This window comes from Antechinus flavipes, chromosome 6 (assembly GCF_016432865.1).
Source record: "Antechinus flavipes isolate AdamAnt ecotype Samford, QLD, Australia chromosome 6, AdamAnt_v2, whole genome shotgun sequence".
NCBI lineage: Eukaryota > Metazoa > Chordata > Mammalia > Dasyuromorphia > Dasyuridae > Antechinus > Antechinus flavipes.
In genome coordinates, this window is record NC_067403.1 from 21,759,305 (window position 1) to 21,774,613 (window position 15,309).

Here is a 15,309-nt window from a genome sequence, read left to right on the forward strand (position 1 = left end):
AGCCAGACATGACTTAACACAACTTAATAACCAAAAAACACAAATGGCAACATATTCCATAACATTTTTCCCAGCTGCTTAGTCCTACAGTGTTAGAACCTGCTTTTGTCCTGTTCTTTGTACTGCTTTCTTCTGCTAATAGATAAGGTCAGTTGGATTCAATCATACAGAGATTTCCCCACACCATGAATTAAATGTGCCCGCTTATTTCTAATTGCTACCTGTCAGGTTGTCTACCAGCCATTATTGTTTCCCACGTTTATGTAGTGCTGCCAAATTTCAAGAACTTGTGCTTTGTTGTGTTGTTAAAATCTCACCTTAAATGAGGTACTCACTTCAGTTCATCCTATACAGCTGCCTGAGCTTCCTATCGCCATGCATCTTCAGCTCATGCTCAACTCTGAATGCTTGGAGGGAAGCGATGACAGCTTCAGTACCAGAACACTGGCAGATTGTTTACTTTAATCACGAAATTTCATGGTAGATATGGTTCTGAGGGAAATGTTTTATATCCTCTTCTTGGAATACATTCAATTTTGAGTCCATGTCCATCCAGCAGACTACAAAGTTTCTTGCCCTCTTCCTTTGATCTCTTTGAGGCAATTATTGCATTTTTATTCGTTTGGTCTCCACCAAATCTAGCTCCAAAACTTTATCAGGTTTTGGAAATGATTGTAAATTCTCAATCTAGGAGAGAATACTGTGACCAACGTCAGGTGTTACCGAGAAGCTAAGTATAAGTTCTATGACAGACTATATACTGAAGCCAAAGATGGGCTCATAAAAGGTAGAGCATAATATGATGATATTTTTGAATGATAGTGACCCAAGAAAGTTTTGGATTTTGTTTTCCCAAGTTAATTGCTAATATAATGCATTCATACAAAATAGATATTCATGCTAATTCATGACATTTCTGATCAGCAACCACAACAAAAGGCATAAAAATCCTACATACTCTCAACAGCAAAGAGATGATTTTCTTAAAGAAGTGAGCAAGATGACAGTGAATACCACATTAGTCTATGAATTTTTTCATAAAATTTTACAGAGGTACATATTATAAGATTATGATTCATTGATCCTACAAAATAACTGCCTAAGTATGCATATATTGCCATATATATGGTTACACATATATACATAAATATAAATACATAAAATTATTGTTAATGGAAGATAACATAACCATTTAATATATAAACTTTAAAAATGAAGAATTAAGTAACTAAGGCAGCCAGAATTGTTTGGCAGTTATATATATATATATATACACATACATATATTTCATAATGTTGGGGAAAAAACTGATAATAAAATCCAAGGAATTTTATAGAAATAATCTTATAGATGCATTCATCATGAGATGAAAAGGCACTGTGTAGAAAGTTTCTACATGACCTCCTTCCATCCTCCCTCCCCTCCCCTCTCTCTCTTGACAGAAAATAATGATAGTTTGCCTTTTCAACAAATATGTAAATTCATTTATGTCTGTTTCATGTGATCATTTATCTCTAGAAAAATCATCATTCCTTATTTTAAAAAAATATCAATGTTCCCCTTGGTTTATATTTCATAATTGTTTTTCCATCCTCAACTTGACTCAGGTCTACCAGATACTACAAAAAAATGTGTCCAGTTATGTTATGAGTTCAAATGTTGGAGTTCCTGTTCTTCTCAAGGCAAAGCTGGTTTAGAGGCTTGGAGCCCTTCGGATGTCTCCAAATCCAAAGGTTCTGTCCTTCAGCCTCTGCCTCTGCTTTCTTCTGCCTCCAACCAAGACAGAGATGGAAGGTCTCTCTTATCTCCTTCTGGGGAGCCCAGCCACCAACTTGCTGCGGAGAGAGGGCTTCTGGCGTAGCTCCACTGAAATCCATCAAAGTGTTCTCTGCACCAGAGTCGTTCCTCTCGAGTCCAGCGCGATCAGCCAGCCAAGAGGAAAAAATGTATTCTGCCATAGCTCCCTCATTGCTGGCCTTTTATCTGCCTCTTCTGAGAGAATGGGATTATGGGTTTTCTCCCATAGTGCTCTCTGGCCAATGAGCTTTAAGGGAGGTGTGGACTCCCTTGAAGTTAGAAAGTATACTTTGTGAAGCTAGCATACTTGTGGACTCCTGTTGGAATCCTTACTAACTGCTAAGTAATTAGAGTTGATCTAATCTTACAAGAAGTTGTTTTGGCCAGAACCTGAAACAAGGTACTAAGTAGAACTAATCAAGACAAGGCTTGTGTTCCCACCTTTACTCATTGGAGTCCATAAGTATGCTAGCTTCACAAAGTACACTTTCTAACTTCAAGAGAGTCCACACCTTAAAGCTCTTTGGGCCAGAGAGCACTATGGGAGAAAACCCATAATCCCATTCTCTCAGAAGGTTCACATATAAGGCGAGACAGCCATTCCAGAATACACTTTTTTCCTCTTGGCTGGCTGATCGCGCTGGACTCGAGAGGAACGACTCTGCTGCAGAGAACACTTTTGACGGACTTCAGTGGAGCTACGCCAGAAGCCCTCTCTCTGCGGCAAGTTGGTGACTGGGCTCCCCAGAAGGAGATAAGAGAGATCTTCCATCTCTGTTGGAGGCAGAAGAAAGCAGAGGCAGAGCCTGAAGGACAGAACCTTTGGATTTGGAGACATCCGAAGGGCTCTAAGCCTCTAAACCGGCTGTGCTCTGAGAAGAACAAACTCCAACATTTGAACTCTTAACACTTGGCGCCCAACGTGGGGCACGAACCCACGACCCTGGGATTAAGAGTCCCATGCTCTACCGACTGAGCTAGCCGGGCTAAAAGATATGAATGGACGGTTTTGCCACAGGGTATGAAGAACAGCCCCACTATGTGTCAAATGTATGTTGCTGCTGCTCTTGCTCCAATAAGAAAAGCATTTCCAAAAGTTATGCTATTACATTATATGGATGATATATTGGGATGTGCACCGGAGGAACAAATTCTAGAAGCATGTCTACAAAAAACCATAGAAACACTAAGATACTACAAACTTCATATCGCTACAGAAAAAATTCAAAGGCATGCTCCTTTTCAATATTTAGGATATGAAATATATCCTAAGGCACTTACTCTACAAAAACTGTCTTTAAGAACAGAGAGGTTGAACACCTTAAATGATTTCCAAAAATTAATAGGAGATATCCAATGGATGCGTCCAGTATTAGGTTTAACTACCAATCAATTGCAACCCCTATATGACATTTTAAGGGGAGACACTGCTTTAAATTCACCACGCCGGCTTACAAAAGAAGCTCAAGAGACCTTGAGAGAAGTTGAACTGGCTTTATCCAATGTAGTTGAGAGAGTAACTCAAAAACCCTTGGAAATATCAGTTTTTGCTACGAAAGAAGCACCCACAGCAGTCCTTCATCAAGGAGACAGTGTGATAGAGTGGGTGAACCTCCCAGCACAACCAGAACAAAGCCTTACGCCTTACCCAGTGCTTGTGGCTAGGATTCTATTAAAGGCCATTAAGCGAGCAATACAATTATCTGGGACAAGACCTGACAAGATATATACCTTCTATACAAATGCACAAATTAATGCATGCTGTGAAACCATCCCAGAGTGGCAGATTTTATTGGCCATGGCTCCAAATTTTGCACATGGATCTCCATTAAAGATAACCAGACTACTGCATAATTGGCAATGGATTTTTGAAGAGAAGGTTTCTAAGGTTCCTCTTGAAGGACCAACCATCTTTACAGACGCAGCCAAACAAAATATTTGTGCTGTATACTCTCATGATCTAACCGTAAAAAGAGTAGTCAGAACTCCTTTTCAGGAGTTCTCAGCAGAACGAATTATATGCGATCATGCTAGCTCTCACTTATTACCCAGGCGACATAAATATAATATCTGATTCAGCCTATTCAGTAGGTGTGGTACAAAGAATTGCCACAGCCCAAATAAAATTTGCAGCTTCTAATATATATCAGCTCTTTAAGGAACTTCAAGAGCAAGTGAGAAAGCATCCAGGAAAGATTTATATCCTGCATGTCCATTCACATAGTGGACTTCCAGGTCCTATTTTTGATGGAAATTCAAAGGCAGATAGCCTTTTAACTATGTTGGCCAGTACGCCTTTATTTCAGGAGGCCCAGGAATCCCATTCTAAATACCATCAGGCTGCTCGAGCTTTGCGTTTACAGTTTGGGATTACAAGAGAAGAAGCTAGGAGCATAGTAAAAAGCTGTACAGCTTGCCTTCCCTTCCACGCTCCTACACTGCCTCCAGGGAAGAACCCTCGTGGTTTGAGACCCAATGAAATCTGGCAAATGGATGTGACTCATTATAAATCTTTTGGTCATCTGTCTTTTATCCACGTTGTGGTAGACACCTTTTTAGGATTCACTTTTGCCATACCAGCAGCAAAAGAGACAGCCCGAGTGGTCACTGAATTCCTCATTCAAGCATTCGCAATTATGGGTGTGCCACAAGAAATAAAAACAGATAATGGACCGGCATATACCTCCAAACATTTTGAACACTTTTGTGCACAGTATAAGATTTTACACACTACTGGCATACCCTTCAATCCTCAAGGTCAAGCAATAGTAGAAAGAAGAAACAGAGACATTAAGACACTCCTCCAAAAACAAAAGAAAGGGGGAGCCACGGGTAACCCTAGAGAACTTCTAAATTTAGTTCTCTATACCATTAATTTTTTAATCTTTGATAAAGATGCATTGGCTCCAGCAGACAGGTTTTATAACCCACCAGAAGAGCAGTGTCCAGTGCGAGCAGCTCCACTATCTTTAGATAATCGCCAGGTGATGTGGAGAGACCCAGAAAGTGGTGAATGGAAGGGACCAGATAGGCTAACTGCTTGGGGGAGAGGATTTGCTTGCATCTCTACAGGTGGAGAAGGAATCAGATGGGTGCCTACGAGCCGCATTCGCCTTGTCCATCGCAGAAAGATGGAGCAGACCCTTGAAACAAAGGAGAACACCCAAGAAATATCGGGTGGTTCTGTTGCTGATTGTGCTCACAAGAATTATTAGATTCCTGGCACATGAACTAATGGACAATGGAATCCTATTGGACTGTTTCTAGGACTTATGGACATGTGTAAATTTTCAGATTGATTCTTGTTATTTGTTACATTACTACTAGCCTGTGTTATATTGCTATGTGCTCATGTAAATTATGTATAATGCCTCCCATACTGATGGATTTATGTGTACCCCCTCAGAAACCCCCTATGTTTTAAAACAAAAGAAAGGGGGAGATGTTGGAATCCTTACTAACTGCTAAGTAATTAGAGTTGATCTAATCTTACAAGAAGTTGTTTTGGCCAGAACCTGAAACAAAGTACTAAGTAGAACTAATCAAGACAAGGCTTGTGTTCCCACCTTTACTCATTGGAGTCCATAAGTATGCTAGCTTCACAAAGTACACTTTCTAACTTCAAGAGAGTCCACACCTTAAAGCTCTTTGGGCCAGAGAGCACTATGGGAGAAAACCCATAATCCCATTCTCTCAGAAGGTTCACATATAAGGCGAGACAGCCATTCCAGAATACACTTTTTTCCTCTTGGCTGGCTGATTGCGCTGGACTCGAGAGGAACGACTCTGCTGCAGAGAACACTTTTGGGATTTCAGTGGAGCTACGCCAGAAGCCCTCTCTCCGCAGCAAGTTGGTGCTGGGCTCCCCAGATGGAGATAAGAGAGATCTTCCATCTCTGTTGGAGGCAGAAGAAAGCAGAGGCAGAGCCTGAAGGACAGAACCTTTGGATTTGGAGACATCCGAAGGGCTCTAAGCCTCTAAACCGGCTGTGCTCTGAGAAGAACAAACTCCAACATTTGAACTCTTAACAGACTCCAATGAGTAAAGGTGTGAACACAAGCCTTGTATTGATTAGTTCTACTTAGTACCTTGTTTCAGGTTCTGGCCAAAACATCTTCTTGTAAGATTAGATCAACTCTAATTAGTTAGCAGTTAGTAAGGATTCCAACATCTCCCCCTTTCTTTTGTTTTAAAACATAGAGGGTTTCTGAGGGGGTACACATAAATCCATCAATATGGGCCAGAACTTTGTAACAGATATACATGGTATACATAAATCCATCAATATGGGAGGCATTATACATAATTTACATGAGCACATAGCAATATAACACAGGCTAGTAGTAATGTAACAAATAACAAGAATCAATCTGAAAATTTACACATGTCCATAAGTCCTAGAAACAGTCCAATAGGATTCCATTGTCCATTAGTTCATGTCCAGGAATCTAATAATTCTTGTGAGCACAATCAGCAACAGAACCACCCGATATTTCTTGGGTCTTCTCCTTTGTTTCAAGGGTCTGCTCCATCTTTCTGCGATGGACAAGGCGAATGCGGCTCGTAGGCACCCATCTGATTCCTTCTCCACCTGTAGAGATGCAAGCAAATCCTCTCCCCCAAGCAGTTAGCCTATTTGGTCCCTTCCATTCACCACTTTCTGGGTCTCTCCACATCACCTGGCGATTATCTAAAGATAGTGGAGCTGCTCGCACTGGACACTGCTCTTCTTGAAGTTAGAAAGTGTACTTTGTGAAGCTAGCATACTTGTGGACTCCAATGAGTAAAGGTGTGAACACAAGCCTTGTATTGAATAGTTCTACTTACTACCTTGTTTCAGGTTCTGGCCAAAACATCTTCTTGTAAGATTAGATCAACTCCAATTAGTTAGCAGTTAGTAAGGATTCCAACACAGTTAGATGCCAAATAAATTATCAAAGAGCAATAAATGAAACCGTTGTCATTGCCTTAATGAGAGTAAAGATTTGACACTTAATACTCAGATTTCATTGTTAAAATATTATTAAAAATCAACCCCAAATGTCTAAATGTCATAGAAATTTTCTATAGAAATTAGTATGGAAGCAAGGGAATTTTATATAAATATTGTCTAAAATACACTAGTTAATTATGTACTCTTGTGGAGGAAAAAACCTCTGTGCTTCAGAGTTATTTTGTTTTTGCCATTAAAATGATCTATCTTAACCCTATGCACAGAAGTTTGGGATGTAGTCATTAGAATGTATTCACCTGGGGTGACTGTCCTTAGAAATATCTATTTTATCTCCATGAATTCTGTTTTGGAGGCTTGCATCCATGCCCATCTGTTTGAATGGCATGTTGCCTAATCACAAGTTGGTAGGACCCTTGCCACTAGGCAGAGGTGCCAGGTAACACTGGGTTTAAGATTAGTTTCTTGCAAAATTTTGCTTCTGACATCTGCTCTATAGGAAGAATGCAGAGAAGTCCATCTTCTCTGACAGCCCTGCCACCACACTGGCTCCACATGTCTCCTTACACTTAGTGACACCTGTTCTTATTGTCGTGCCAAAACCAAAAAGCAAAAGAAAAAAAAAAGTGAGAGGGAAGTCAAAACAAAAACAAATTGTCAACAATCAAATCCTCAGATATATCTGCTCATTGATGTAAAGTGAAAACTTAATCAAAGAGTCTACAGGGAAAACCATATAATATACATGGTGTCAAAAAGATTTTGTGCCCCATGGTCATGAAGTACACAGAGTATTCTATGTCAAGAGAATTACTACAAGCAAGCTAAGCCTAGATAATTACAACCTTTGACTTAACATGGAGACTCTCATGATGGTGAACAAGAAAATGTTTATCAGTCATTATGGTATTTCTTTTTCTTTTTTATTAAATAACAATAAGTAAGGTAGCTCCTAATATTGGTTTAATCTAAGTGGGAACGTACATTGCATTAATACATAAAGTATTCATCTAATACTGAATTGAACACATATAGGAAAGAGTATTTTAAATTTAAGACTGTTCCTGTCAGAGAGAAAAATGAAACTGACAGATTAGAGAGTTGAAGATAAAGCAGATTGACTTGTATACACTGACTAGTTTTTACCGAAAAAGAAATGGGACCTTCTCAAATATGTTGACACTAGTTTACTGAATTCAAATTGAACTTCCTCTTTTTGGGAGTTCTGCCATGCCAAAACTTCCCAAAACTGTTTAGATCATAGGATAAAAGACTAGCAATAGTTTCTATTCTACTGTTTCATTATTTCATGTTTTTAGAGGGCATATTGCTATTTTTTGTCTCCAGAATTCTTTCCTCTCCCATAGTCCAGGGTTTTTCATTGATTTTTTTTTCAGTTTTAAATTATATTCTGTGATTCTGGACACTATTATCTCTTTTGGAGCAGCTAGGTGACACAGTGAAGACACTGCTCTGCTTGGAGCCAGTCAGACTTGATATCAGGTTTGACCTCAGATACTTACTAGCTTTGTGACCCTGAATAAGTAACTTAACTAGTTTGTCTCAAATTTTTCATCTGAAAATGGGAGCACTAATGACAGTTACTTCCCAATGTTGTTGAGAAGATAATATCAGATATATATAAATCTCTTGGCATAATATTCAGTATATCATAATCACTACATAAATGCTAGCTATCATTAATATGACAGCATCATTATCATCATCATTACCAGTACCACCAGAACAATCACTGTAATCATCATGATCATCATGATCATTATCTGTCATCACTTTCATGGATGCCAGAAACCATAAAATAAGAGAAAATCAATTATCTGTGAACAACATTATCTAAATTAGCTCAGCCAGGCTTTCTGAAAGACAATGGTTTCCCAGGTTATCAGGATAAAAAAAAATCATTATCATTAAGATTTTGACTTGTCAAATGAGCAGAACCAGGAGATCATTATACACTTCAACAATACTATAAGATGATCAATTCTGATGAACGTGACTATCTACAACAATGAGATGAACCAAATCAGTTCCATTTGCTCAATAATGAAGAGAACCAGCTACACCCAGCAAAAGAACTGTGGGATCTGAGTGTGGACCACAACATAGCATTTCTACTCCTTCTGTTTTTGTCTGTGTGCATTTTTTATTTCCTTTTCAAGTTATTTTTATCTTATTTCTAAGTCGGATTTTTCTTGTGCAGCAAAATAACTGTATGGATATGTATACACATATTGTGTTTAACATACACTTTAACATATTTAATATGTATAGGTTTACCTGCCACCTGGGGGAGGGGATGAGGGGAAGGAGGGGAAAAATTGGAATAAAAGGTTTTGCAAGAGCAATGCTGAAAAATTACCCATGCATATATCTTGTAAATAAAAAGCTATAATATTTTTTTAAAGAAAAAAAAAGGATTTTCATTTGTCAAGGAGATAAACCACTTTGTCTCCAGAAATATTTTTTAGAATTTCTCTATGCTTATTGTTTTATCTACATTAGGAAATGACAATAACCAATACCAATGGCTATTATTTTATACATCCCCAACTTTTCAGCATCAATCAATAAACATTTAATTAGCACTAACTAACACAATGACTGGCATATAACCACTAATATTTTATTTTTAAAAGGTTACATTAGAGATTATTTCCGTGTATTTTTCTTTGTAACTTTTTTCTTTTATTCCTCTATATTTTTACAGATTTTTGCCAAACATGTTAATAGTCTTTCTCTACGTAGTTTATCTGATAATAAAATGATTCCCACCTTGGTAATGAAATATTTTCTGTCTGATAGAACATAATCAACATCTTTCTTTTATATGAGGTTATATGATAACCAACATAAAAAAGTCTTTCCCACTAACTTCATGGAGTGTTCCTAGTAGATAAAATTCAAGCTTCTGTATAGTTTGAAAACTTTATATAGAATACTCTTCTTATTAGAGATCTTTATTTTTCAACATACTTTTAGCTACTCCCTCCTTTGAACACACAACATTGAATTTGAGTATTTAAATATATGCTTATTTAATCAGAAAGGCATTATTGAGTTCTTCATGGGTTTCCTCTACCTCATTATCATCAGCATCTATGCAACCATGATATTTATGCTCTTTTTGCAAATGTTTAAGATGAATATATTACAATTTAATTAGTATTTCTGATATACTAAAATGGCACATTTAAGGATCTTCACAAAAATATGTATTCTAAGAGGTACAAGACACTTTGAACGTGATTTTTTCAATGGTCTACATTCATTGAACTTCTAGTAAGGTTTATAAAATTATATTTACTACACTCATGGGTCATATGTATCACAAAGTTCAAATGTAAGAGGATCAAGCAGATCTAATAGAAAAGAAAGTGTACTGACTTGGAATCAGATAACCTCTGCTTAAATTTTTATCATTGGCCCTAAATGCGTGGCATCTAGAAAGTTATTTAATCTTTTTATGACCTCAGTTTATTCATCTGTCAAATGAGAGCAGCTGGCTTCTATAATACTACCTAGCTATAAATCTATGATTCTATGATTCCTGTAGATAGTGAGGGATTACAGAAGCTCCTATTTACAGATAAAATCATGCTGATTTTTGACAAGCCTATGAATAATATTTCTTTAATCAAAATATCCACTCAAAAAAAATAATGAAGAATACCTATGAAATTAAGAATGCCTTAATGAAGAAAGACTAAGATATATTGTTCTGTGGACAACCTTTAGAGTTAATTGACAATAAATAAATCTTGAACAGGCCTGAGTGTGAACTAGATCCATGATTTATTAGGTAGAAGAGAACAAGCTGGATTGCATTTAAGAAGTAACATTTTTAATGATCACAAGCTTATTATTTTAAAAAATACTACAAGGCCAATATCATTCTAGTTATGCTACAAGTCAGTTCATCTTAAAGTATCATAGCCTTCTAAAATTAATTTTGCAGATTATACAAAGGGTAGTGTAGAACCAAATGATGAGTTTAAATAGGCAGTAGAATATCACCAATAAGGAATTTCAGAATGTTAATAGTGAAAATAATGTCATCAATAAGGTAGATGATGAATCAGGAAGTAAGCCAGCCATGATGTGAAACTGAGAAATAATTAGTGCTCATTGGTCAGGCTCTACATTAAAGTAGTTAAGGGAAAGTCCCAACAATTATATTGAAACTACAGTGAAGGATTTATAGGAGAAAATGAAAGAGTCCCATAGGATGAGGAAAGTATAATTGAATGTCTATATATGTAGCATGATAGAAAGTACTCAGAGTGATAACAAGATGGGTATATCAAAGTACCAAAGTCTGATATATGTTTTTGGATCTATCTCATATTGAAAAAATAATAGAAGACCTCATCAGGGATAAAATATAATAATCTAGAGACATTTAATGGACTAATTTTAGAAGAAAAAAAAGATTTGACTTGTTCTATAAAATTGGTTTTACCCTAAAGATCAATAAATAGAAGATGCAGAAAAAATAATTTAGGCTTTCTAACAACTAGATCTGTTTCAATGTGCAAGATCCAGCCTCTATAAGTAGTGATTTTCCTGTCACTAATTGTATTCAAGCAAACTCTAGATGAAATTCTGCCCCAGAGGAGATTCGTATTCAATGCCTGTGTGGACTACATGACCTTCCATGGCATTTCCAGTTCTAGAAATCTATAATCAGTCCATCTAAATGTCTCTTATCTGTACATAAACACATATTATGTAAGCTTTAAAATACTTATATTTGTCACTAATAATATTAACTTTTGCCTACATTCTTAGGTCATAATTATATTCAGAAGCTTCCAAATACTTCAGACTTTCAACTGGCCATGCTTTACAAAAATTCCATCTCATTTAATACAAGCATCCTGGGAGTCAGGTATTGATATTACATGACTTTCCATGGTATTTCCAATTTTAGAAGTCCATAATTACTCCTTCTAAATTTCTCTTAGCTGTACATAAACACATATTGTATATGCTTTATCCATTTGAAAGCTTATGCAATATGTGTTTATTATCATTAAAAATAATAGTAGTATAATATGTGGTTCTCCACAGAAGATGTTAATATCCTGAAATCCACTGTGCTTGTTGTAGTACTCCACGTAAATGGGTAATTTTTTTTTTTTATAAAAATGGAAGTAGACTATTCTAAGACCACATCCTAGTTCTTAAAAGAAACTTCAATATCTTCTGTAATATTCCTTTCTGTGTTACATGTTATTCTTATTTTTTGTTTTTGTCTTTGCCTTTTTGTTTAGACCAACTTCAAAATCTCAGTACATGCAAGTGAAGCTGGTTTCTAAAAGACTCTGAAAGCAGAGTACAAGATTTTGCAAACCTTACTAAAATGGGAAGGTTTTGTGGTGATAAGGTTTATGTCTGTTTTTTCTCAGCAGGTCTGGCTTTCTCCAAGATGTCTGTCAGTTGAAGTTTCACAAAAAAATGATGATTCTTGTTGTTCACAGCAACTTATGAAGATTAGCTACTAAAGTAGAGAGGGATTATCACTTATGTAATTTATTGAAATACTGAAATGTTGTCTTGCCATAGAATTTGCATTTCCGGACACTGAAAACTATATTTGTATTCTTTTCTTTGATTTTTTTTTTTAAGTATTTAGGGAGAGATCAATGAGAACCTGTGAATAAGCCATAACTGATGAATCATAACCATCATAAGCAAAATCCTTTTTTTTGCTTTCATGATTTCACTAATTTGTATATTAAGGGTAGAATCTGATTAAGGAACAAACATAGAATGGTACCTTTAGCATTATCTCCACTGAAGTAGCCATGATTTATGTGTAATAACAGAGGCTGTGACAAGTGATTTTCAATAATGTAGATAAGTTATTGCTCCCCTCTGAGCCTTTTTCTGTCGCTCAAAGAGAATTTTCACAAGGTAAAATGCAGAATTGAGGCAATTAGCTACATTTTATAGCCCCCAAATAATGTTGATTTCAATTGTTTAGACAATTCAGGCAAAAATAACTATTTTTTTCTTCATTTCTTTGTCAGACACTTACTTCGATTCCCCATTTCCCTTGCATGAGGTGAATTTAATTTAATGATACAAAATGAGTTGGTTTTGTAAACTTTAAATTGCAGTGTAATGTAATGGAAAGAACAATGCTCTCAAGGCAGTCAACCTGTGTTCAAATTATGCTTCTAATCAATTACCCAGGGAACTCTGGGTACTGGGTACAAACATAACTTCCCTGGGCCACTTTCTTCAACTGTTAAAGTGAGAAAGTCTAAATAGATGGTCTTTGAGGTAAGAGCTAATTTTTAATATATGACCTATGAAATGTTGGGAGCTTCCTTAAAAATAGAAATCCTATTTTAAAAAATTAAATGTAAAGTATTTACTTTTTCAAATAGTCATCACTAAAGTAATGGTCCTTCTTACTTGACACTATTTAAAATGTGGATTTTCTTCTGATTTCCACATTGACAGTCTTCTAGGCTGATGTCCTTTAACCCCCTAATAAGCATGTCATAACATTTTCAAGGTGAACTTCTCAACTTTTGCCTTCAAAAGCACCCTGTAGGAGTTTCCTCCTGACTAAGTGAGAATTAAACATGTCTATTTGATCTTCCTTTGGGAATAGAGACGCCCATTAGCAGAGTTGATACTGGAGATGGGTGGAAAAAGTTCATTGGACAAAAACTGCCTACTCACAGAGTACTAAGCTGTTTTCAGACATTAAAATCTATTAAGAGGTCCAAATAGTTAGATCAGGAGTTTCCTCACCTCGGGGAGATCAGGACTAACTGGAAATCTTATCTCTAGATTATAGCTACATCAAGGTTTCGTTCAATTCTATCGGGAATTTATCTCACCACTGAAGAAGGAAGGTCAGCTTATTATAGCATAATGTAGGTTTGTGTGAATCAACATACATTTGGAAAGAGTTATATGCAGAATTCTCATGTGTTATGCAATATTAACTTTTGCCTACATCTTTAATATTATGTAATTATATTCAGAGGCTTCCTGAGAGCCTCAGACTTTCGACTGGCCATGCTTTATAAAAATATCACCTCATTTAATACAAGCATCCTGGGAGAGAGGTATTGATATTATCACCATTTTATAGTTGGAGAAATTGAGGCAAATCAGAGAGTAAGTGATTTCCACAGTTATAAAACTAATAAGGGCCTGAGATTGAATGCAGACCTTCCTGATGTTGGACTGCCGTCTTTTTCTACTGTACTTCCTATTTGCAAGAAATAAGAAACTCCTAAGTTCAAGTTTGGTCTCAGATGTTGACTAGCTGGCTAGTGACTTAACCGCTTTCTTCCTTAATCTTTCACTATAAAACAGGATCACAACAGTACCTACTTTTGATAGTTCTTGAAAGGATTCAATGAGTTAATATTTTTAAAGTTCATGGCACAGTGCCTTGCACTTAGTAGGTACTTAATGCCTATTTTCTTACTTCTCAGTCTTTTGGGGGCATGTGCTCCATTATGAGGAAAAAAAATATATAGCGTAGGATATAAGAAAGAGAATATTTGGCTGGAGATCAATGAAGATAGAAGTAGAAGCAATATTATTATTCAACTATACTACAGATCATATTGATTTAAAACAGAAGAATCCTGAGGAAATGATCTAATCCTGGCAGAGATATAATTTGGTAGCAAAGGGACTTTAAGTACTGAGGCATTTGTTAGAATTATTCCTAATCATTTCTGGATTTGTTTTAAGGATAGCTTCTCCCTGGATAAAGGTAAATAAATCAAAAAGGTCTTTTCATTTGATCGTACTAACTAAAATTATTCTGATTTGGAAATGATGGGCAGTGGCAGGAATATATTACTCTCTCTTAGAATTTATGATAGAGAACAAGAGAGTAAATTGTGTCATACAACCTAGATATTATGAGTTAATTTGCAAAGTCAATAGAGAATTGGGCCCACAGTCAAGAAGACGCCTCTTTTTCATTTTACATCTGGCTTCATACACTTACTAGCTATGTGACTCTCAGCAAGTCACTTAAATCCATTTGCCTCAGTTCCTCATCTGTAAATGAGGGATACTGGGAAACCAGCATTTTTGACCATGAAGATTACCATATGCCTAAACACCAGGACCAACAAATAGTAGCAGCAACACTTCCACTACCATCAATATTACATATGGAATTTGAATAAGCAGAAATAGGAACCTGCATTTGGAAAAATCTATAAAGGAAGCCAGCCTCAGGAGGCTGAAAAGTTCTTAAGAATGAAATTTTGAAACAAAAAGAGAAATAATATCAAATTAATTAGAAAGAGTTATAGAAAAGGAAAATCTGTAAACACAGAAAACTAATATTCTTTGATTTTACATAACCATGTATAGGATATAGTAGCACAGATAAGTAAAACAACCTGCATATATAATAAAAATGCTGAAAGAATCTTCAATTAGCACCCTTTTGCTTTTCTCCATACCGCAAGTCACCTTGAGACACTGATGTCTGAGTTTATAGACCAAAAGAAGCAGAATCCAAGTAGATTCTGGAATGGAGAACCCT

At 36.2% G+C, this 15,309-nt stretch overlaps 1 non-coding gene across 1 annotated transcript; it reads right to left on the reverse strand.

The window, feature by feature from the left end:
- Positions 1-2,711: 2,711 nt before the first annotated feature.
- On the reverse strand, positions 2,712-2,784 carry TRNAK-CUU (transfer RNA lysine (anticodon CUU)). The gene has a single exon. It is a non-coding gene; the product is annotated as a tRNA-Lys (tRNA).
- Between the last annotated feature and the right edge of the window lie 12,525 nt (positions 2,785-15,309).